Source organism: Musca domestica, unplaced genomic scaffold, assembly GCF_030504385.1.
Source record: "Musca domestica strain aabys unplaced genomic scaffold, Musca_domestica.polishedcontigs.V.1.1 176, whole genome shotgun sequence".
Taxonomy (NCBI): Eukaryota; Metazoa; Arthropoda; class Insecta; order Diptera; family Muscidae; genus Musca; species Musca domestica.
Window position 1 is genome coordinate 766995 of NW_026712234.1, and position 23739 is coordinate 790733.

General features: G+C 36.7%; 1 long non-coding RNA gene across 3 annotated transcripts in view; it reads left to right on the forward strand.

Annotated features, from left to right (window-relative positions):
• The first annotated feature begins 7005 nt into the window (after positions 1-7005).
• The window catches only part of LOC109611671 (uncharacterized), a 196106-nt gene continuing 179372 nt past the window's right edge, over positions 7006-23739 (forward strand). For all 3 annotated transcript variants that reach the window (XR_002194042.2, XR_002194040.2, XR_002194041.2), the window contains exons 1-2: positions 7006-7329; positions 7402-7492. This is a non-coding gene — a long non-coding RNA (uncharacterized LOC109611671). The remainder of the gene's footprint in view (positions 7330-7401; positions 7493-23739) is intronic.

Here is a 23739-nt window from a genome sequence, read left to right on the forward strand (position 1 = left end):
TCCCATTTGGGCAAATATTAGACGTTTGGTGCACAACAAAAGGTAAATCGGACGAAGTTATATATGAGAGATATATCCAAATCCGAACCGATCTCGATAAAATTTAGCAAAGGTATTCCGGAGCTGTATTTGATATATTTCCCCAAATATTGTTGTTACAGAGTGCATATTACGGCTGCGGAGGATTAAAATAACAAATCGGATGAACAAAATATATGGGAGCTATAGCTATATCTGAACCGATTTCGATCAAATCCGTCATACTTATTTTTAGGCCTCATTTGGTCGCATGTGCAAAATTCCATACAATTCGGGCTGATATTACACGTTTGGTGCACAATAAAAGGCAAATCGGGCAAAGATATATATGGGAACTATATCTAAATTCTTACTGATTATATCGAATTTTAATAGGGTTTGTCGTTAGGCCAAACAAATGATTTGCGCAAAATTTCATCTGGATCGGGTAATAAATGCGAAGTTTACCTTGTTCACAAAACTATATGGACAGACGGACGAACATGCATAAATCGAGTCAGAATGTGAATTTATGCAGATCGTCAAAAGGAACTATGGGTTTATCTCCTTTCCTTTTTGCCTGTTACAAGCAAATGCACAAAGACATAATACCCTGACCACCTTGTGGTGTAGGGTATAACCAGGCACCACAGTGACATCGATATTAAATTTCGGGATTTCAGCTCTTAATTTCCCACTTTACCAAATGTAGTACCATTTAGTACTTTTCGAACAATTATGATACGCATTTTTAAAACAATCTACACATTTCAAACTCACATACCAACAGTAGAGACCTTGATATCAAATTTCAGGATTTAAACTTTTACTTTCACCCATTATGAAATTTAGTACCATTTGGTACAAATAGGTAAAGGATATTCAAAAACTGATGATTCTCTCACCTACAGATACCAACAGGACATCTATAACAAATCTGAGTATTCCAGCCCTTTTACCTCCCTAATGCCACATTTAGTACCATTTAGAACCATTCATACAATTCTGGTACACATTTCCAAAATCGCCTCCATATCCCAGCTATAGCAGAGACCTCCATATCAAATTTCGGGATTCTAACTTCATTCCGTTTACCCAATACCGAATTTAGTAACATCTACTACCTTTCATAAAAGTACAGGGTGAGATAAAAAAACTGCAACTAAATTCAGTAAGCTGTCAATTCTAAGCCACTCGTCCGATAGCTGTTAAAATTTTTCCAGTGACAGCTCATTATATTGTTTACAAGCGTACAGCAGCATTTTGGTGAGAATTTTCCAGACAAAAAGTTATTCGTGATGGAATTCAAGTGTGATGGTGTGATTTCATTATATTTAGCTGGAAAACCACAAGTGGCTATCGTTGGAGCACTCCAGCATTTAAATGTGAATAAATTTTTTGTGTCTCGTAACATCGCTCCTTACCGTGATACTGGTTGCGTCGCCCGACGTCAAAGAAGTGGACGGAAGAAAACAGCAACATCAGCAGAAATAGTTCGAAAAGTAAAGAAGCTACTTGATCGAACCCGCCTAGCAGTGGCCGAAAAATGGCTCGTGAGCTGAACATATCGCAGTATTCGGCAAATATTGAAAGAAATGGTTCGAAATGTAAAGAAGCTACTTGATCGAAACCCGCGTCGTAGTGGCCGAAAAATGGCTCGTGAGCTGAACATATCGCAATATTCCATTCGGCATTCGGCAAATATTGAAAAATGAGCTCGGGGTAAAGCCATTGAAATTCCAAAAAGTGCAAGAACTTAGACCGCCACAGGAAGAAAATAGACTCAAAAAACCTAAAGAGCTGCTTCGCTTGGCCGAAAGTGGTGAACTGCCGAATTTGGTTTTCTCCGATGAGAAGCAATTCGTTGTCCAGCAGTTTGTAAACAAACAAAGTGATCGTGTTTGCTTGCCAAAGAGGTCAGCTGAAAATGTGCACCTTCAGTTGGCCACCAGAACTCAAGCGCCGGCCAGAAGGTGTGGGCCGACATAACAGCCGATGGTCGCTCTCCGCTCGTTTTAATCGACCGTGGCATCAGAATAAATGGAAAATTATTGCGAAAATATTCTGGAGGATGTATTAAAGCCTTGTGTACGCAAACATTTTGGCCGCAGACCTTGGACATTCTAACAGGACTCAGCACCATCGCACTCAGCACGCGCCATCCAAGAATGGTTACAAAATGATGTTCCTCGCTTCTTTTGCTGCGCACAATGGCCACCAAAATCTCCGGATACCAATCCATTGGACTATTGTGTCTGAAGCATAGTGGAAAGCAAGGTTGGAAGTAAAAAATACCAAAATGTCGATCTCCTCAAGCAAGCGCTTCGCCGGGAATGCGCCAAAATTCAGCAATTCTAAAATTTGATGCTACTTCCGACATTTTTTGCTTTTATTCAATAAAATTTAAAAAAATGTAAAAATGTTGACTTTGTTGCATTTTTTATCTGCACCTGTAGCTAAAGATAAAAGCTACAGAATTTGTATATAAGCCTTTGGCTATGATAAGTTTTTTTAATGTAAACTTGAAATTCCCGGAAATGATGTTATCGACAATATATACTTTTTGTAACCTCTATACAACCTTCATTATATTTCTAAAATACTAAAAAACGAATAATTATTATAATCATAATTCATTCTTTTCGATTTCCTTTCGCCAACAGATATTTGAATGCAAATCATTAATTTCCTATAATTATTTAATCTTTTGACATTTCAAATCATTGTTAAATTATACGATGTTCAGCATTAGCCTCACCCTTCCCATTCACTATTTCAACAAACACTTGAACCAGTTCGGTAATCATATAGCTGTCAAATTTCCGCTTAGTAGCATTATTTGTTTCCCCCTCCTTTTGGTGTTGAGTGGGTGGGTGGCGCTTTGTTGGTCGTCGATTCAAAAATGAAATTGATTTATTTCGTATTTTTTTTATTTTATCTCATCTCGCTCTCGCAGTGGGAAATGCCGAATCGAAATTTTTTGTCTATGATTAATGACCTCCGCAAAATTTTGTGGTAGCATTGTGGATTTGCGGAGATTTTGGAGTTTGGCTAAGGCGTCGCGTTGGCCATGAACAAAGGAGCCGTTTGATTTGCCGTAAACACCAACATATTCACATATATACAGAATTCTACAGCACACGTGAATCTCATATATGTCATGTGTGAGTGTGAAGGCAAGGGCTATTATGAACACATTGCTGGAACTGGCAACTGGCACCTACACACACACAAACAAACACGCGCTCAGAAGAAATAACAAACATAACGATTTTGGAAGGCGGAAATGATTGTAACACCAGCCAGCCAACTAAAATACATACATACATACTCGCATACATTGAATTGCTCAATCATCAACCATAGTTTGTTATTTTAGTTTGCAATATTGCGAACAGTGGATATGAAGGCTATTTAGTTAAGAAGTTATTGAGGTTTCCTGGAAAATAATCGAAGACTGGTGTTTATTTAGAGATATATGGACTAAAATAGAATTAAATGCCAAAATATCAATATAGATGAAACTTTTATGTTAATGTGAGGGGATAAGCTCATTGATTAGACGTAGAATTATCCATAAGTATATAAGTGCGGATTTTTATTTAACAATAATTTTAAATAATTATCAAACCAACAAATGTAGACTTTTCATAATTATTTTCTTAAGGACCATCATACAACAAGATGAATTCTCTTTTCAAGTACAATTAATGAATTTTGTGAAGAAAAATTTTCAAGGATCATCAAACCAATAAAAGTGGGATTTTTAAATATTTCTAAGGACCACCGATAGTTCATTTTTTAAAGAATTTTTTTAGGACCTTCCGAAGTGGTTTTTTAAAAATATTTTTTCAATGACTAACATACCAAAGAATTTGGATTTTTTAAATAGTTTTTAAGGATCATTAGACCACAAAATGTTGAGTTTTTAAAGAATATTTCTTAATGAACATAAGACCACAAAACGTGGATTTTTTAAAGAATATTTCTTAAGAATCAAAAATTGGTTTTTAAAAGATCATTTTTTCAAGGATTACCAAACAAAAACCAGTAAAGAAAGTCCTAAAGTCGGGCGGGGCCAATTTTATGATACCCTACACCACTTTGCTAATTTAGTTGAGCTACACTTAATAATTAAAAGTTTTTTATGGGAAAATTCAATCATACATCCTATGATTATAATTATAATTTAAAATTCAAAGGACTAAATATGTCGAAGCATTTGTATCTTTTAAATGCGGACTTGTATTGCCTATTTGGTGCACAATTAACTTGAAATCGGATAAAAATATCTATGGGAACTATATCCAAATCTGAACCGATCTCGATAAAATTTGGCAAAGATATTTCTGAGCTGTATTTGATATATTTCCCTGAATATCGTTGTTACGGAGTTCATATTACGGCTGTGGGTAACAAATACAATAAATCGGATGAACAATATATATGGGAGCTATAACTATATCTGAACCGATCTTCACCAAATTTGGCATACTACCTTCTAGACTTAATTCGGTCGTAAGTGCCAAATTTCATCCCATTTGGGCAAATATTAGACGTTTGGTGCCCAATAAAATGTAAATCGGACGAAGTTATATAGGGGAGCTATATCCAAATCTGAACCGATCCCGATAAAATTTAGCAAATGCATTTCTGAGCTGTATTTGATATATTTCTTCAAATATTGTTGTTGCATAGTGCATATTACGGCGGCGGTGGACAAAAATAACAAATCGGATGAACAATATATATGGGAGCTATAGCTATATCTGAACCGATTTCGATCAAATTTGGCATACATATTTTCAGGCCTAATTTGGGTGTATGTGCAAAATTCCATACAATTCGGGCTGATATTACACGTTTGGTGCACAATAAAAGGCAAATCGGACGAAGATATATATGGGAGCCATATCTAAATTTATAACCGATTATCTCCAATTTCAATAGGGTTCGACCTTGGGCCAAACAAAAGATCTTTGCAAAATTTGATCTGGATCGGGCAATAAATGCGACCTGCACTTTGTTTACAAAAATACATGGACAGACGGACGAACGGACATGCATAAATCGACTCAGAATGTGATTCTATGCAGATCATCAAAAGGAACTATGAGTCTATCTCGTTTCCTTCTGCCTGTTACAAACAAATGCACAAAGACATAATACCCTGACCACCTTGTGGTGTAGGGTATAATGAGGAATATGTTTTATGAGGGTTGTACCAAAAAGTGGACCAACATTGAAAATTTCTTCTAAATAGCATTCTTACATAATAAGAAATAAAATGGAAAACATGGCCAAAAACGTAAAAACTTCTTGAAATCTGAGTTATCCTTACATGGGACTGTACCTAAAAGTGGATCGATGTGATTCATTTTCTGTACCAATGATTCTAGGTGTAATCTAAAGATATCCATGAAATGTTAAACCACTATAATAAACATTGAGTAATATATCTCAAACTTCAGGGTCTCTTTGTATATGGTCAAAACTATATGAGGGCTTTAATAAAATTTAGGCTAAGGAATAAAAAATTCCTTTGGGGTTCTGATCTATAAACAAGTTTTGGGAAAAAGGGAATTGGGAAAAAGTGTTACATTTTTCAGAAATAAATAAGGGAGGTCGAAAGTCGGGCGGGCCGACTATATTTTAAAACCAGTAAAGAAAGTCTTAAAGTCGGGCGGGACCGACTTTATGATACCCTACACCACTTTGCTAATTAAGTAGAGCTCCACATAACAATTAAAAGTTTTTATGGGAGAATTCAATCATACACGCTATGATTATAATTATAATTTAAAGTTCAAAGGACTAAATATGCCGAAGCCTTTGTATCTTTTAAATTCGGAATTGAATTGCCCATTTGGTGCACAATTAATTTGAAATCGGATAAAGATATATATTTGGGAGCTATATGCAAAGATATTTCTGAGCTGTATTTGATATATTTCCCTGAATATCGTTGTTACGGAGTGCATATTACGGTTGTGGGTAACAATTATAATAAATCGGATGAATAATATATATGGAAGCTATAGCTATATCTGAACCGATTTTCACCAAATTTGACATACTAGCTTCTAGACTCAATTCGGTCGTAAGTGCCAAATTCCATCCCATTTGGACAAATATTAGACGTTTGGTGCACAATCAAATGTAAATCGGACGAAGTTATATATGGGAGCTATATCTAAATCTGAACCGATCTCGATAAAATTTAGCAAATGTATTTCTGAGCTGTATCTGATATATTTCCCCAAATATTGTTGTTGCATAGTGCATATTACGGCGGCGGTGGACAAAAATAACAAATCGGATGAACAATATATATGGGAGTTATAGCTATATCTGAACCGATTTCGATCAAATTTGGCATACATATTTTCAGGCCTAATTTGGGTGTATATGCAAAATTCCATACAATTCGGGCTGATAATTCACGTTTGGTGCACAATAAAAGGCAAATCAGACGAAGATATATCTAAATTTTGACCGATTATCTCCAATTTCAATAGGGTTCGTCCTTGGGCCAAACAAAAGATCTTTGCAAAATTTCATCTGGATCGGGCAATAAATGCGACCTGTACTTTGTTTACAAAAATACATGGACAGACGGACAGACGGACGGACGGACGGACGGACAGACGGACGGACGGACATGCATAAATCGACTCAGAATGTGATTCTATGCAGATCATCAAAAGGAACTATGGGTCTATCTCGTTTCCTTCTGCCTGTTACAAACAAATGCACAAAGACATAATACCCTGACCACCTTGTGGTGTAGGGTATAATGAATGGCAAACTAATACACATTTATCTTTGGACCAACTCATTGAGTATCCCTGGTACTGTAGGCCATGTATTATTCAAATTTTTGTTGAAATTAAAATAATTGTAGTAGGCTGAAGCAAAACAAAAAAAATATGTCAAAAAATTTAAAAAGGAAAAAATTCATATTGAGGATTATTACTTGGATAGGCATTGAAAAGAAGAAAACTAAAATTATTTTGAAAGAAAAGAAATTTTTAATATACCGGAATAAAATTCAGAAGAAAATTTATACCCTTTAATGAGAAGGAGAAGCTACCAGCTGGAATTATATTAGTCTGACATTTTATTAACGAAAATCAAATGCTTTAAAATGGACTGATGAAAAAATTTAAAACTTCCATTTGGGATTAAACAAATTTCCAATACCAATGCCAGATTGTAAGCTATCACCATGTTTGCATTGCATCTTTATCCGGAGGGAAATGCATACAATTTAGTCGTTTTTCCATATTCGATGATTCGAAAAAAAGAAAGGTATGAGATGATTTTTTAAATTAAATACAAATTTAACTCAATTATTTTTTTTTTTTTGTTTGGCAAACGCAGTATTCAAATGAAATTTTTGTTTAACCTCAAAAAGTATGATGGCATTATATTTCTCCGACAAAGGGGCTAGAGACTGCATTGGAGTATGTGGGTAAGTCCAAGTCATCAGATACTGCTCGAAAATACCTCTGCCAAATTTTATCGAGATTGGTTCAGAAATGTTTATTCCTTCGATATACACCTTCATCCGATTTTATGGTTATTGTTAACCATATATGTAATATCAGCCCAAATTGAATAGATTTTTTCAGATTAAACCAAATTTTACCATTTGGTGAAACTCGGTCCGGTATTTCTATTGCTCCAATAAATAATTTTTAATATAATTTTTATCGAAGTCATAGCACGCACTATAAAGCAATGTTATTTGGTAGCCTCCGTCAAATTTGTTGAAAATCGATTTAGAGTTGAACATATTTCCCAAATTAGGACTACTCTAAAGCCATGATACGCATTCAAATAAGGTTCATAGTTGGTATGATTTACTTCCCATAAATTCCCAACGTAAACTTTTTTGTTACGGAAGCTCTTCTACTCGAAAATCAATATAGGCAGGTGATGATCGGGAATTCAATGTTTACGACGGTTGGGAATGTTAGTCGTGAGAATCAGTTTCTTGACGTTTTGTAGTTAAACGGTGTCTAAGAATAATCTGGGATGATCTTTAGGTTTTAAACAATTTGAAGATAACGCGGAACTCTTATATATGGCATGTTTGGGAGCCCGAAGCTTCAGTGGGACACTGAGCTCAAAATTTCTGTGGGATATTGAGCCCGAAGCTTCTGTGGGCCAGCCACTCAAGTTAATGTAAGCCTGCCCAAAAATGTATTCCAAGCTATTATTCGGAGGAAAGTAAATTGTTAATTAAAAAATTAAATTAAAATTAAAAAATCACTACACACCCTTTAGGCTGACACCCTGCAGTAGCGAATCTATTTTATAAACCGAAACAGAAATCATTTAAGTCACCATCACAGCCAAGTTAATGAGAATTATTTATCATAAACCACGATAAGTGGTTTATGGTTGATTTTTCCATCGGTCTATTGCGTTGCATGAATAATATTGTTGTTGTTTGTTGGTGAGATCGGCTGTCTGTTTTTATTGTAGTTCTTATGTTGTCCTGTCCGGTAATGTACTACTGAAGGAGATAACACGACCCTTTTAATACCTTCCACCATACATCCTATGAAGGGTAAGTTGTTATGTTTGTAACTCATCGAAATAAAGATTTTAGACCCAACAAAGTATTCTGGATCAGCCATTCGATTTTGCCCTCTCCGCTTATCTATATCTCTGTGGAAACCACTCAGCTTCCTAGCTGAATAATGTTGATAAAATTATGCTCAGATAGATATCGAAAATAATCCGTGATTTTAAATAGGTACCATATAATGACATCAGATTTTTATCAGATGACATCAGATTTTTATTCTATGCATTCTATGGAGTGTATACTAATTTTGTCATTCCCTTTCTAGATACTCGAAAAACGCATGATGGACCTTAGAAAAAATATATTTTCTAGATCCGCGTAAAATTCTCTTTACCGATGTCCGTCTGTGTCAATCATGCTATCTTTCAAGCGAATTGAAATAGAAGGACTACGCTTTTGTATAGCCCACATATAACGATAGCTCTCTTTACGCGTCGTTTTGATGATATTAGCGACATTATTCACCGGAATTATTTTAAATTTCGTTTTTGAAGGACCACGTTTTCGAATAGCTCTCATATAACGGTTTTCATGTAAGCGGTATTTTTCAGTTTTTTATACCCTCAGCCATATGGCTACAGAGGGTATATCATTTCATTCGGTCAAAACGTGCCTAGTCGAAATAACGGATTTAGACCCTAGGTCTCTTTGGACCAAATCCGTTTCAGAATATTTGGAGTCGATCTAGCGATATCCGTTCGTCCGTCGGTCCGTCTATCTGTCTGGTGCGCACGATAACTCTCGAGGGGTTATCCGATTTGATCCAAACTTGGTGCATCGCAATATTTTTGTCAAACTTAGATCGAGTTCGGAGATGGGCAATATCGATTCACTCCTTCTGGTACCTCCCCACAAAAGGTCGAAATTTTCAAAATATATATTTTTTGCACAGAACGAGAAAGGATAATCCGAATTTGCTCCAACTTTGCAAATACCAATATTTGCATCAGTGCTAGGTCAGGTATGGAAATGGAGATTATCGGTCCACTCCATCAGGGATCTCCCCCATAAATGGTCAAAATTTTGAATAACTACAAATTATTATACAACCCATTTTATTTGACGTAAAGCTACAAAATTTGGCAACAATTTGTTTTGTGTCTAGAATGATTGGTTTTTAGAAAAGGAGGGTATATTAACTTTGTCATTCCGTTTGTAACATCCCTAAATATGCGTCGTAGACCCCATAAAGTATATATATTCATGATCAGCATAAAAATCTAAGTCGATTTAACGATGTCCGTCTGTCCGTTGAAATCACGATACAGCCCACATTATGTGACGTAGCGCTTCAAAATTTGGCGTCACAATTTGTATTGTGTCTAGGATGGTTGGTATTGAAAATGAGATATATCGGTCCACGTTTTCTTATAGCCCTCATATAACGGTACCTTCCGACATTCGGTATTTTGATCATTTTTGGCATATTTCTTACGAATCTTTCTTAAAATTATTATATGTGAAACATAATGGGTTCTAACTCCTGTGGCGGAACAATGTATGTATAGGTCTACGTTTCCGTATAGCCCCATATAACGGTACCTCCCGATATTCGATATTTTGATAATTTTTGCCACATTTTTTCACGAATTTGTTTAAAAATTGGTATTTGTTGGTCATAATAGGTTCTGGCTGCGGTGGCGAAACATTGTATGTATAGGCCCACGTTTTGGTAAAGCCCCCATATAACGGTATCTTCAGATATTCAGCATTTTGATGGTTTTTGCCAGATTTCTTCACGGATTTGTCTAAAAATTGGTATTTGTTGGTCATATTGGGTTCTAGCTCCAGTGGCGAAGCATTGCATGTATAGGTCCACGCTTTGGTATAGCCCCCACATAACGATACCTCCCAATATTCGGTATTTTGATGATTTTTGCCAAATTTTCCCATGAATATGTCTAAAAATTGGTATTTGTGGGTCATAATTGGTTCTAGTTTTTCCATTACCCTAAGGTGGAGGGTATGTAAAGTTCGGCCCAGCCGAACTTAATGTTTATACCCTACACCACAAGGTGGTCAGGGTATTATGTCTTTGTGCATTTGTTTGTAACAGGCAGAAGGAAACGAGATAGACCCATAGTTCCTTTTGATGATCTGCATAGAATCACATTCTGAGTCGATTTATGCATGTCCGTCCGTCTGTCCGTCTGTCCATGTATTTTTGTAAACAAAGTACAGGTCGCATTTATTGCCCGATCCAGATGAAATTTTGCAAAGATCTTTTGTTTGGCCCAAGGACGAACCCTATTGAAATTGGAGATAATTGGTCAAAATTTAGATAAAGCTCCCATATATATCTTCGTCCGATTTGCCTTTTATTGTGCACCAAACGTGTAATATCAGCCCGAATTGTATGGAATTTTGCATATACACCCAAATTAGGCCTGAAAATATGTATATATTTGATCGAAATCGGTTCAGATATAGCTATAGCTCCCATATATATTGTTCATCCGATTTGTTATTTTTCTCCACCGCCGCCGTAATATGCACTATCAACAACAATATTTGGGGAAATATATCAGAAATACATTTGCTAAATTTTATCAAGATCGGTTCAGATTTGGATATAGCTCCCATATATAACTTCGTCCGATTTACCTTTTATTGTGCACCAAACGTCTAATATTTGTCCAAATGGGATGGAATTTGGCACTTACGACCGAATTGAGTCTAGAAGCTAGTATGTCAAATTTGGTGAAGATCGGTTCAGATATAGCTATAGCTTCCATATATAGTATTCATCCGATTTGTTATATTTGTTACCCACAACCGTAATATGCACTCCGTAACAACGATATTCAGGGAAATATATCAAATACAGCTCTGAAATATCTTTGCCAAATTTTATCGAGATCGGTTGAGATTTGGATATAGCTCTCATATATATGTATATCTGATTTCAAATTAATTTTGCACCAAATGGACAATACAAGACCGAAATGAAAGATACAAATGCTTCGGCATATTTAGTCCTTTGAACTTTTAATTATAAACATAATCATAGCGTGTACGATTATTTTCTCTCATAAAATCTTTTAAGTGGTGTAGGGTATCATAAAGTCGGCCCCGCCCGACTTTAGGACTTTCTTTACTGTTTTTTTTTTTTTTTTTTTTTTTTTTTTTTTTTTTTTGTTTATTATTATTTGAAATTTTCAGGCAGATAATTGTTTGCATAGTTGCAGACTTCCCCCTGTAGTTTTTAACGTTTGGCACCACCAGAAAATTTTCTATATTGCGGGAACTCTCGAACTTCGGTGGTTTAAGCCAAAGAAATGGTTGAATTTGAGAATTTTAAGTTTGTAATGTTTACCATCCCCATCGGTGGCAAACTTGACATTAGCCCTCTTATAACGGTAATTCCTGGTATTTGTAGTTTAAAGTGGAACACGTTAGAATCCAGATCTTTTTATATATTCTTTTTTCTTGACCGAATAGAGGAGGGTATTTAAAGTTCAGCACGGCATTTATCGCCCAATCGAGATGCAATTTTGCTTGGCCCATGGAAATTGATGATAATTGGTCATGCGATTTGCTTTTTATTGTGCACCAAATCTGTAATATTAGTCCGAATAGAATGGAACTTGTGTCAAATTTGGTGAAATTCGATTAAGGTACAGCTATAGGTCCCATATATATGTTTTCTCCGATTAAGTATTTATGTACCTCACACCCGGAAATGATCTCCGTATTTGCTATCGGATAAAGCATAGCATATACCTCAGGCATATTTTATAGGGATCGGTTCGCTTTTGGGTATAGCTACCATATATATCTTCATCCGATTTCACGAAGTTTGATATGGACCTATTTTTTGATTACAGAGAAATATATTTTTAGCTTTAATGTATTACCCGAAAACCCATTTTCTCACATATGATTAGTAAATTTCTTCCGTACACATATCTATTAATCTTGTTAACCACTGTTTGCGATAACGTTCGCAATGTTCATGTTCCACATCAAGGATTTTGATTTATTACCATTACTAAGAACTTTATATAGAAAGCATATAAAGAAAACTCGCTCTTATTCACTCTCTCACACACACACACAAACCAACAAACAAATGTTTATATTACTTCATTTTCGATAGAATGTTGAAGTTTTCTAATGCCCTTTTGAGTTGAAATTCTTCCAAATTTAAAGTGACGACTTGGAAGTCCATTAATTTTCGTTTTGCCGTTCTGTTCTATCGCGTTTTGTTTTCTTTTCTTCTCCTTGTTTTGGGTGTTTTCGTTGTATTGTTACTTAAATACTTTTCACGAAACACACCAAACGCTCACACAATCAAGTGACTAATTCATGAAGTTCTTAAAGCGTCTTGTCCGACACCTCAATTTGAAGGGAAGAAAAGAAAAAAGGAAAAAAAAAATACATTTCTTTATTTCACATTCGCGTGTTGTTGTGTTTATTGCACCAAGTGCAAAAAAGGGGTTTCATTGGAATTTCGTTGCCCTCGTCTTCTTCTTTTTTTTTTTGCTCCGTCAGATGACGTTCGGGCAAATAGTAATAAAATGAAATTGCTTCAGTTTAGGTAGTTCCTGGTGGTTTGGTGTAAATGTTATAGCTTGTTTAAAGGAGTTGAGGAATTTAAGTTAATATTCAGCTTTATGGCGTATCTTACCAACGACACTCAGTACAAACACACACACACACACATACTTTTTCGTGTATAACAGGTGTGTTTGTTACGAACTACTACTCATTCACACAATCTGAAACGGAAACAAAGGAAGACGAAATCTCTGCAAGCGCGTTGGTCATAAGCACTCTTACAAAATTACAAACCATTACTCACTTCAATTTGGACGACTTGGAATACTTGAGCGTCACCGAAGGCGGTATAAACATTTACGTATGCATCTTTTAGGCGATCAATATTGGTAAAAAAAAGCAATGCGAATTTAAGACGACATTAATATTGACCGGACGGTTCTTGTTTTACTCTTCACCAAGGGACAACTTAAATTTTCCAAAATCAAATGAATAAAAATACCTAAAGAGGAACTTAGGGCTGATTTGTCAAAAAGCTAATTGTACTATCTTTATGAAGTCAGATGAGCAAAATGCAGTTTATTCATTGGAAAAAATTAGCTAGGACTGCCAGAACACCTATTATTGGATTTATATCGTGTACGAGGGTGTAACCCTCCACCATGTCCGGCCGCCCTCTAGCCGTCTCTCCGTCTGTTCTAATCATGCTACAGAAAAATCGAATTAGGGTAGGAAGCTAACATTTTGCACAGATCTGTCTTTTATCTGCAGGCAGGTCAAGTTAGAAGATAAGCTATATCGGTCCAACCCCATACAACGGTACCCCCCGATATTCGTTATTTTGATGATTTTAGCAACATTTTTCAATGGAATTGTCTGAAAATCCACACAAGGAGTTCCTTGTGAGTACTTTATCCTCTAGAAGAGAATTGTTTATGTAGGCCCACGAAATCGTATAGTCACCATATAACGGCACCACCTGATAGTCAATATTTTGATGATTCCAGACAAATTTTTCAATGGAATTGACTTTTTGACACATTTTTAAATGGAATTGTCTGAAAATCCACACAAGGAGTTCTTTCTAAGTACTTTATTCCCTAAAAGAGAATTGGCTATATAGGTCCACGATATCGTATAGAGAGTAAGATTAAAAACTGCAATAAAGTCAAACGCCATAATTTTTATACCCTCCACCAAAGAAGGTATGGAGGGTATATTAAGTTCGTCATTCGGTTTGTAACTCATCGAAATAATCATTTTAGACCCAACAAAGTATATATATTCTTGATCAGCGTAAAATTCTAAGACGATTTAGCCCTGTCCGTCCTTCTGTCCGTCTGTCCGTCTGTTGTAATCACGCTACAGTCTAAACGAATTAAGATAGGAAGCTAAAATTTTGCACAGATCTCTTTTTTGTCTGCAGGCAGGAAAGTTCGAAGATGGGCTATATCGGTCTACGATATCGTATAGCCCCCATATAACGGTACCCCCCGATATTCGGTATTTTGATGATTTTACCCACATTTTTCAACGGAATTGTCTGAAAATCCACACAAGGAGTTCCCTGTGGGTACTTTATACCTCGGCAGAGAATTGTCCATATAGGTCCACGATATCGTATAGCCCCCATGTAACGGTACCCCCCGATATTCGGTATTTTGATGATTTTACCCACATTTTTTAACAGAATTGTCTGAAAATCCACACAAGGAGTTCCTTGTGGGTACTTTATACCTCGGCAGAGAATTATCTATATAGGTCCACAATATCGTATAGCCCCCATATAACGGTACCCCCTCGATATTCGGTATTTGGATGATTTTACCCACATTTTTCAACGGAATTGTCTGAAAATCCACACAAGGAGTTCCTTGTTGGTACTTTATACCTCGGCAGAGAATTGTCCATACAGGTCCACGATATCGTATAGCCCCCATGTAACGGTACCCCCCGATATTCGGTATTTTGATGATTTTACCCACATTTTTCAACGGAATTGTCTGAAATCCACACAAGGAGTTCCTTGTGGGTACTTTATACCTCGGTAGAGAATTGTCCATATAGGTCCACAATATCGTATAGCGCCCATATAACGGTACCCCCCGATATTCGGTATTTTGATGATTTTACCCACATCTTGTGGGTACTTTATACCTCGGCAGAGAATTGTGCAAATAGGTCCACAATATCGTATAGCCCCCATGTAACGGTACCCCCCGATATTCGGTATTTTGATGATTTTACCCACATTTTTCAACGGAATTGTCTGAAATCCACACAAGCAGTTCCTTGTGGGTACTTTATACCTCGGCAGAGAATTATCTATATAGGTCCACAATATCGTATAGCCCCCATATAACGGTACCCCCCGATATTCGGTATTTTGATGATTTTACCCACATTTTTCAACGGAATCGTCTGAAAATCCACAAAAGGAGTCCCGTGTGGGCATTTTACCTCCTCAAAATGAAGTGTCTATATAGGTCCACGATATCGTATATCCCCCATATAACTGTAACCTCCGATATTCGGTATTTTGACGATGTTAGCCACGCTTTTCAATGGAATTGTCGTAAAATCAACACAAGTAGTTCCTTGTGAGTACTTCACCCCCTGAGAGAGAATTGTCTATACAGGTCCACGATATCGTATATCCCCCATATAACGGTACCTCCCGATATTCGGTATTTTATGATTTGACCCACATTTTTCATCGGAATTGTCTGAAAATCCACACAAGGAGTTCCTTGTGGGTACTTTATACCTCGGCAGAGAATTATCTTTATAGATCCACGACATTGTACAGCCCTCATATAACGGTACCACCGATATTCGGTATTTTGATGTTTTTAGCCATATTTTTCAACGGAATGGTCACAAGGGGTTCTTTGTACACAAGGGGTTCTTTGTGAGCACTTTACCCACCGACAGAGATTTCTTTATATAGGTTAACGATAACGTATAGCTCCCATATAACGGTACCCCGCGATATTCGGTATTTTGAAGATTTTAGCCACATTTTTCAATGGAATTGTCTGAAAATCCACCCACGGAGTTCCTTGTGAGTACTTTACACGCAGACATTGATTTGTCTTTATAGGTCCACAATATCGTATATCCCCCCATATATCGGCACCTTATATTAGATATTTTAAAGATTTTAAAAGAATTTTTATTGGATTTTATTTTTTTGAAAATTTTCTAATTCGTTCCAAATGGTGGAGGGTATTCCCGGCCGAACTTACTGCTTTTTTACTTGTTAATTTTTTTTTTTTTTAATTTTACCGTATGAAAGCGAAAAATGTCGGAAATAGCATCAAATTTTAGAATAAGTTTATATTTGTTCGAATTGGTCACCTTTTGCACGAATTATGCCTTCAAAGAGCTAATGAAACCGTCACACGCTGCCCGAATGTTGCTTTGAGGTATTTTGGCCAATCCCGGCGAAGCGCTTGCTTGAGGTGATCGACACTTTGGTATTTTTTAGTGCCAACATTGCTTTCCAAAATACTCCAGACACAATAGTCCAACGGATTGGTACCCGGAGATTTTGGTGGTCATTGTGCGCTGGAAATGAAGCGAGGAACCTCATTTTGTAACCATTCTTGGATGGCGCGTGCTGAGTGCGATGGTGCTGAGTCATGTTGGAATATCCAAGGTATGGGGCCAAAATGTTTGCGTGCCCAAGGCTTTAATACACCCTCCAGAATATTTTCGCGATAATAATCGGCATTTATTCTGATGCCACGGTCGATTAATACGAGCGGAAAGCGACCATCGGCTGTTATGGCGGCCTACACCATCACCATGGCCGGCGCTTAAGTTTTTGTGGCCACCCGAAGGTGCACATTCTCAGCTGACCTCTGTGGCATGTAAACGCGATCATTTTGTTTGTTTACAAACTTCTGTACAACCAATGTTTTCTCATCGGAGAAAACAAAAATTGTAAGTTTTTGCACTTTTTGGAATTTCAGTGGCTTTAACCCGAGCTCATTTTTCAATATTTGCCGAATGGAATATTGCGATATGTTCAGTTCACGACCAGGCCACTGCAACGCGGATTTCTTTACTTTTCCAACCATTTCTGCTGATGTTGCTGTTTTCTTAGGCCCACTTCCTCGACGTCGAGCTACGCTACCAGTATCACGGTAGCGGGCGATGTTACGAGACACAAAATATCCTTTCGCATTTAAATGCTGAAGTGCTCTAACGATAGCCACTTGTGGTTTTCCAGCCAAATATAAGGAAATCAAACTATCACGCTTGAATTCCATAACGAATAATTTTTTTTCTGGAAAATTCTCACCAAAATTCTTTTGTATGCTTGTAAACAATATAATGAGTTGTCACTGGAATAATTTTAACAGCTGTCGGGCGAGTGGCTTAGAAATGACAGCTTTCTTAAATTTGTTGCAGTTTTTTCATTTCACCCTGTGTATCTTCAACCGATTTCGGGCTAATTGTGCACCAAATGGCCGACATCAGTCAAAATGACTTGAATTTCTTTACGGTCACAGTATTTAGCTTCTAGAGTAAAGTATAAGTTCTTCAAATTTGACGAAAATAAATGCAGATATAGCTACAGCTCCCATGTATATGTTTTATCCGATTTGGTGTTCAAGTCCTTTACTTTCGTAATATGCAATCTACAGCGATGATAGATGGTCCAAATATCTCATAGAGCTTAGAAATACCTTTACCAAATTTTATCGAGATCAGATCAGATTTGGATATAGCTGTCATATACATCTTAATCCGATATCGGGTTTATTATGCACCAAATAGACTTAATTTTGGCAATTCCGAAACAATACTTCAAGTTCGCGAAAATCTTTTCAGATAGAGCTATATTTTCCATATATATTTTTTATCCGCTTTGGGATATCACTCCACAAAAAGTGATATTTAATTCTAAACATTAGATGCAGCTAGGAAGTACCTCCCCCAAGCTTCGATCTGCATCTTTATCGGATTTTATGGTTATTGTTCACCATATAAATAATATCAGCCCCAATTGGATAGATTTGTTCATATTGAACCGATTTTTTCCATTTGATGGAACTCCGCCCGGTATATATATTGCTCCAATAAATAGTTTTTAATATATTCCCAGATTGTGACTTCTCTAAGGCCATAGTATCCATTCAAATAAGGTTTATATTTGGTACGGTATATCGTATAGTCCCCATATAACGGTACCCCCTCGATATTCGGTATTTGGATGATTTTACCCACATTTTTCAACGGAATTGTCTGAAAATCCACACAAGGAGTTCCTTGTTGGTACTTTATACCTCGGTAGAGAATTGTCCATACAGGTCCACGATATCGTATAGCCCCCATGTAACGGTACCCCCCGATATTCGGTATTTTGATGATTTTACCCACATTTTTCAACGGAATTGTCTGAAATCCACACAAGGAGTTCCTTGTGGGTACTTTATACCTCGGTAGAGAATTGTCCATATAGGTCCACAATATCGTATAGCCCCCATGTAACGGTACCCCCCGATATTCGGTATTTTGATGATTTTACCCACATTTTTCAACGGAATTGTCTGAAATCCACACAAGGAGTTCCTTGTGGGTACTTTATACCTCGGTAGAGAATTGTCCATATAGGTCCACAATATCGTATAGCGCCCATATAACGGTACCCCCCGATATTCGGTATTTTGATGATTTTACCCACATCTTGTGGGTACTTTATACCTCGGCAGAGAATTGTGCAAATAGGTCCACAATATCGTATAGCCCCCATGTAACGGTACCCCCCGATATTCGGTATTTTGATGATTTTACCCACATTTTTCAACGGAATTGTCTGAAATCCACACAAGCAGTTCCTTGTGGGTACTTTATACCTCGGCAGAGAATTATCTATATAGGTCCACAATATCGTATAGCCCCCATATAACGGTACCCCCCGATATTCGGTATTTTGATGATTTTACCCACATTTTTCAACGGAATCGTCTGAAAATCCACAAAAGGAGTCCCGTGTGGGCATTTTACCTCCTCAAAATGAAGTGTCTATATAGGTCCACGATATCGTATATCCCCCATATAACTGTAACCTCCGATATTCGGTATTTTGACGATGTTAGCCACGCTTTTCAATGGAATTGTCGTAAAATCAACACAAGTAGTTCCTTGTGAGTACTTCACCCCCTGAGAGAGAATTGTCTATACAGGTCCACGATATCGTATATCCCCCATATAACGGTACCTCCCGATATTCGGTATTTTATGATTTGACCCACATTTTTCATCGGAATTGTCTGAAAATCCACACAAGGAGTTCCTTGTGGGTACTTTATACCTCGGCAGAGAATTATCTTTATAGATCCACGACATTGTACAGCCCTCATATAACGGTACCACCGATATTCGGTATTTTGATGTTTTTAGCCATATTTTTCAACGGAATGGTCACAAGGGGTTCTTTGTACACAAGGGGTTCTTTGTGAGCACTTTACCCACCGACAGAGATTTCTTTATATAGGTTAACGATAACGTATAGCTCCCATATAACGGTACCCCGCGATATTCGGTATTTTGAAGATTTTAGCCACATTTTTCAATGGAATTGTCTGAAAATCCACCCACGGAGTTCCTTGTGAGTACTTTACACGCAGACATTGATTTGTCTTTATAGGTCCACAATATCGTATATCCCCCCATATATCGGCACCTTATATTAGATATTTTAAAGATTTTAAAAGAATTTTTATTGGATTTTATTTTTTTGAAAATTTTCTAATTCGTTCCAAATGGTGGAGGGTATTCCCGGCCGAACTTACTGCTTTTTTACTTGTTAATTTTTTTTTTTTTTAATTTTACCGTATGAAAGCGAAAAATGTCGGAAATAGCATCAAATTTTAGAATAAGTTTATATTTGTTCGAATTGGTCACCTTTTGCACGAATTATGCCTTCAAAGAGCTAATGAAACCGTCACACGCTGCCCGAATGTTGCTTTGAGGTATTTTGGCCAATCCCGGCGAAGCGCTTGCTTGAGGTGATCGACACTTTGGTATTTTTTAGTGCCAACATTGCTTTCCAAAATACTCCAGACACAATAGTCCAACGGATTGGTACCCGGAGATTTTGGTGGTCATTGTGCGCTGGAAATGAAGCGAGGAACCTCATTTTGTAACCATTCTTGGATGGCGCGTGCTGAGTGCGATGGTGCTGAGTCATGTTGGAATATCCAAGGTATGGGGCCAAAATGTTTGCGTGCCCAAGGCTTTAATACACCCTCCAGAATATTTTCGCGATAATAATCGGCATTTATTCTGATGCCACGGTCGATTAATACGAGCGGAAAGCGACCATCGGCTGTTATGGCGGCCTACACCATCACCATGGCCGGCGCTTAAGTTTTTGTGGCCACCCGAAGGTGCACATTCTCAGCTGACCTCTGTGGCATGTAAACGCGATCATTTTGTTTGTTTACAAACTTCTGTACAACCAATGTTTTCTCATCGGAGAAAACAAAAATTGTAAGTTTTTGCACTTTTTGGAATTTCAGTGGCTTTAACCCGAGCTCATTTTTCAATATTTGCCGAATGGAATATTGCGATATGTTCAGTTCACGACCAGGCCACTGCAACGCGGATTTCTTTACTTTTCCAACCATTTCTGCTGATGTTGCTGTTTTCTTAGGCCCACTTCCTCGACGTCGAGCTACGCTACCAGTATCACGGTAGCGGGCGATGTTACGAGACACAAAATATCCTTTCGCATTTAAATGCTGAAGTGCTCTAACGATAGCCACTTGTGGTTTTCCAGCCAAATATAAGGAAATCAAACTATCACGCTTGAATTCCATAACGAATAATTTTTTTTCTGGAAAATTCTCACCAAAATTCTTTTGTATGCTTGTAAACAATATAATGAGTTGTCACTGGAATAATTTTAACAGCTGTCGGGCGAGTGGCTTAGAAATGACAGCTTTCTTAAATTTGTTGCAGTTTTTTCATTTCACCCTGTGTATCTTCAACCGATTTCGGGCTAATTGTGCACCAAATGGCCGACATCAGTCAAAATGACTTGAATTTCTTTACGGTCACAGTATTTAGCTTCTAGAGTAAAGTATAAGTTCTTCAAATTTGACGAAAATAAATGCAGATATAGCTACAGCTCCCATGTATATGTTTTATCCGATTTGGTGTTCAAGTCCTTTACTTTCGTAATATGCAATCTACAGCGATGATAGATGGTCCAAATATCTCATAGAGCTTAGAAATACCTTTACCAAATTTTATCGAGATCAGATCAGATTTGGATATAGCTGTCATATACATCTTAATCCGATATCGGGTTTATTATGCACCAAATAGACTTAATTTTGGCAATTCCGAAACAATACTTCAAGTTCGCGAAAATCTTTTCAGATAGAGCTATATTTTCCATATATATTTTTTATCCGCTTTGGGATATCACTCCACAAAAAGTGATATTTAATTCTAAACATTAGATGCAGCTAGGAAGTACCTCCCCCAAGCTTCGATCTGCATCTTCATCTGATTTTATGGTTATTGTTCACCATATAAATAATATCAGCCCCAATTGGATAGATTTTTTTCATATTGAACCGAATTTTTCCATTTGATGGAACTCCGCCCGGTATATATATTGCTCCAATAAATAGTTTTTAATATATTCCCAGATTGTGACTTCTCTAAGGCCATAGTATCCATTCAAATAAGGTTTATATTTGGTACGGTATACTTAACATAAATTCCCAATTCAAACTAAATACGCATAGTGGTGCAGGGTATCATATAGTCGGGTCAGCCCGACGTTTATCCTTCTTTACTGTTTTTGGTATTGAAAATAGGGTATGAAGGTTTACGATCTATTCAACATATAAATATACCACCCGATTTGGGGTATCTTTTTTGGGATTTTAATCACATTTTTAAATTGCCTGATTAAAAACTTCTTGGAAAGACGGTCCTTGTAGGTCCACGTTGAAATATAAAATTCCCTAAAGTTAAAATACCCATATTTTAATGATTTTAGAAAATTTTTTAAGTAGGTACATCGGATCACAGGGGGCTATATGGAAACATCTTATTTGTCAGTGAATGTAGTGCTAATTGCGAACCTTCAAATTATTACGTCATCAAATTCTCCATGCTCGATTTTAGATGTTTTGAGGGATTACATTTTCCTGCGGAACTCTTTATAATTTGTTATTTGGGGTTCTCAATATTTTTGACATATACGATTCACAAAATTGATATGTATTTTGTTTTCATTATTTTTTTATTTTTTATTTTTTTCATTTTTTCATTCATCATTTTGTTTTTTTTTTTTTTTTTTTTTTTTTGGCCAAAATTATCATACCCACCCTCTCACCAGAACCCCCAGGCAATTCCGTTGCATTCGAATAAAATGTAGTGCAAAAGGGAACGAACGCCATGATTACTTGAAATGTTTGTGCAAGATATTGCATTAGGGCCGGTGGATGGGAAACCTTTTATAAAAAATAGTGCACAAAAACCTGTGCCGCATTTATGCAAAACAAGAGTCACTCCTCGAGCAATGTACTGCTCTTGCACACGCACACACACACCTTTACACACAACACGATTGGGGAAATTACAATGGAGCATAAAAAATTAAAAAAAAAAAATAAAAATGAAAGAATCCCAACAACAAGAACAATAAGAAAATATACAATGAATAAACTGTGATTGTTCGGAACGAAATGACACAACGGAAATTAACCTTTGGTTATGCATGACTTGTGCCATGAATATATATTTTTGTTGCAATCCTAATGGGTACTTGGAGGCAACAATGAAACTTATTTTATTTTTCTTTATTTACGGAGAACAAATTTGGGAGAATGGGATTTTTGGATATAATAACAATGGAGGTATAAGATTATAAAAAGTACAAATTCTTTTAAAGGTCTTGAATGGAAAAGATACTTTTGCACGTCTTATATAAAGAAACCAACACGTAGACAGTTAGGAGTTCCTTAATAGGGGATAGATATCTAGAAGACTCCCTCTATGTTTTCCAGACAAATTAAATTAATATCTTTTACAGGTCTTCTATTGAAAGAAGACGTTTAGAGGCCTTCTATATAAAGAATACCTTTTAGAGGTATTCTATGGAAAATAGCCCATTTGCAGGTCTTCTGCAGAAAGAAGACGTTTTAGAGTTCTTCTATAGAAAGAAGACCTATTATAGGTCTTCTATAGGAAGAAGATCTATCAACTGTTTTTTATAGGAAGAAGGCCTTCTACAGGTCTTCTATAGAAAAAAGACCTTCTGCAGGTCTTCTATGGAAAGAAAACCATTTACAGGTCTTCCATAGAAAGAATACCATCTAAAGAAAGAAGTCCTCTCACAGGTCTTTTAAAGAAAGAAAACTTCTCACAGGTCTTCTATAAAAAGTAGACAATTTACAGGTCTTCTATAGAAAGAAGGCCTTCTTCAGGTCTTTTATAAAAAGAAGACCTTCTACAGGTCTTCTATAAAAAGAAGACCTTTTACAGGTCTACTATAGAAAGAAGACCTTTTACAGGTCTTCTATAGAAAGAAGGCCTTTTACAGGTCTTCTATAGTAAGAAGACCTATTACAAGTCTCCTATGGAAA